The following is a 3,346-nucleotide window of genomic DNA, read 5'->3' on the forward strand; positions in this document are numbered from 1 at the left end:
CAACTAGCTGATTTTTATTTTACTAAATCTAAATGACTTTCCAAAATATAAAATAAATATCTAGAAATAAGAGGGACTTTTATTTTTTCAACTACAAGGTACAGATTACAGTGATGACTTTTTATTACAAAACTATATAAATCAATATGGAATGTTTACTATTATTATTATTATTATTATTATTATTATTATTATTATTATTTTTCCTTTTTAACAAGCATGTCTGATATTTATGTATTTCATTTCAGTTCCAAAGTTTAAAAATGTTTATAATAATTTACAAGGAACTTTTTTGTTACACAACTACACAATGTTCACAAATCACCTTCTTTTACAGTTATTTATAAATACAGAATTATGTTACATAGCTACGACTCGCAACGTCTATGCGTCGAATACTGTTGTTATAAACCTATATGAAATTTCCATCAATTCATCATTTATTTTTCTAAAACGTACCGATGTTGATAATGTTGAGTTTAAATTTTGCACAAACTTGTCAATCAGAAACTTTTTCATTTGACAGTTTTGTTTCAATCTACAAACTAGTAACAGTTTCTCATTTTTATTTACAAATCATAACATTCAACAAAAAATTTCAATAAAATATTCTTTGTTTTGTTTTTGTTTTTGAACACATAATATAATATCTATCATCTAAGGACATTTCCAAACTGTAAAAATTCCACTCTTTTTAAATCAGCATTGTACTCAAATTTATGAGTTTATTGATTTTTTTTTATTAGCTGTATTTGTACGTTACAGTATGTAGACGAGATGCTATGATCTATTCTAGTTACAGTAAGTCCTGATATTTATGTTGCGTTGCAGATGCATTTCTTTAACTGGAATATGACGAATATCCTGTGCTGAAAATATAACGTATATATTTAACAAAGTCAACTGTTCTGTGAGCGTTATTAAAGTGTTAAATCACATCGCCGTGCTTGATTTTCCTTTTTATCCTTCGGAAATACGACACGTACCTTCCGCAAACCAAAACGACGACGTATTATTGCTGTAGCAGATTAAAGCCCCTGTGGTCATGGTGAGTGTCCAATGTTAATATGTTTAAAGTGTGATGTGTGTAATTGTGTGTAATGCAATCCGGACTGTTCGGCTCATCAGCATCAGACGGGGCCAGAAAAATGATTTTATTAACAGAAATTAAAACAAGGAAGACTTAAAATGAGATGGGAAATTGAATGCGGTTGTCTTTTTTTTTTTTTTTTTTTTTTTTTTTTTTATAAAAAAAGCTTCATTTCCAAACTTTTTATAATTATCTTTTCATCTGAAGAGCAATTTGAGGATCCAGGAAAGGAAAGATGTCTCTCCAAAATTTCATGAAGCTTTAAAAGCGTTTAATATACAGTCACGAAGGTGATGTAAAATGTACATTTAAAAATTTGTATAAAGTTGTACTTAAGTAAAAAAAAAAAAAAAATTACATAGAATTTTACTAATATTATTAAAGACATTACAATAAAGTTTATTTAAATTGAGCAAAATCATTTAAAAAATACATTTATTAAAGAAATGACATGAAATTTGACTAAATTTGAGTAAACGATCACGTTTATTTAAATTTATTAACAAAAATACATGAAAGTTTACATAAATTCCGTAAAGAAAATACATTTAATATATGTAACGAAGACAAATTGACACTTACAAAACAATTTACTCCATTAGTTCATATTGATCCACCATGAACTTCAGTGTTAATAAATCACATTTAATGTTAACTTTAAACAATAAATAAATGCATAATATATTATAGTTCATTAATAATATGTTACAGTAGTAAGAGAGTTAGAAATTCACTAGTTCTTCAGCTGTTCCTTAACATTATATATGTACGTAACTATAAATGATCAATGATATGACCTATGATGTGTTGATTAAAAAACAGAGTCAGCTGTAGTGTTATTGCCTTGGTATAAGAGGAATAAAGCATTATGGGATATGATGCTAAAGGAAAATAAAGAACTTGAGGGTGGTTACAGTAACTTTGGCTCATCGTTGATGTCCAGGTTTTTTGTATGTTAACCTCAGGAACAAAAGGAGACATTTTTACAGCTTACCGTCCATCCAGCTACAAAAAAAAAAAAGAGGAGAAGTTTAATAACTGTCTTTCACTTGGCTGATTACAGACCTGCAGTGGCAGCATCATGCTGTGGAGAAGTTTTTCAGCAGCAGGGACTCGGAGGCTTGTCAAGACCGAAGGAAAAATGAATGACTAAAAGGGAACATCCTTGAAAAACCGTTCAAGGGCGCTCACTAGCATATATTGGGGTCAAAGGTCACCTTTTAACACGTGAACCGACCTTGACCGTTTTTCTCTCACATTTATCATGAATTATATTCAAAGTGATTTTTTTTCCATTTATTTTTAATTCATTTATTTATTATATTCGCTATTCATTCATTAAATAGATTTAATCCAAATTTAGATTAGGGTTATAACATAATGGTCTTTCCACTTTCCAATAATTTACTCTTTCCACAAATAAGAACAAAAGAAGAAATCAGAACTTTGAATGAATTCTTTTTCTTCTTCTTCTTTTTTTTTTACATTACATCTGTTTTTACTTCAGAAACCTGTCTAGAAAATCAGAATTGTCAGTTTTATTTGTGACCAAAATGCACTAAACAAGCACCGATTCTCTTCTAAGTGTGTGTGTGTGTGTGTGTGTGTGTGTGTGTGTGTGTGTGTGTGTGTGTCCTGAAACACTGCTGAAGTGCCATTTTTCATTTTCAGGTGTGACAGTAGAGTGTTAAAACCTAGATGACCCTGGGGACCAGAGCCATGTGTGAAACACAACCATAAGAGTTGTAATTTCATCCAGTCATATTCACACACACACACACACACACACACACACACACACACACACACACACACACACACACACACACACACACACACACACACAGCTAATGAGGGAAAAAGCCCTTTGTGACTTAATCCTCATTTAAAAAGAATTCTTAAAATCCCATCAGTCAGGTGATAGCCTACATTTGTTGTTAGTATTGTTGGTGTACACCGTAATTAATTACCGTCTTAAGCTTGTTGTTTAATTAATGAATGTATGTAATTTAGTTTTTTTTTCTATTCCACTAATCACCGATGCCACCAGGGGGCAAGGGACATGGGAATTGCTATTGCTATATGTAGCGTTACAATAATAACAGTAACGCATATAAGTAGCTATAGAACAAAGTTCTATAAAACACATCGTAATGTCAAATTTACATCAAAAATGAAATTAAAGTTAACAAAATGTACTTAAATTCAGTAAAATATAATAAAGTTTACTTAAATGTAGTAATAAAAAATCATTGA

This window comes from Tachysurus fulvidraco, chromosome 15 (genome assembly GCF_022655615.1).
Source record: "Tachysurus fulvidraco isolate hzauxx_2018 chromosome 15, HZAU_PFXX_2.0, whole genome shotgun sequence".
Lineage (NCBI taxonomy): Eukaryota > Metazoa > Chordata > Actinopteri > Siluriformes > Bagridae > Tachysurus > Tachysurus fulvidraco.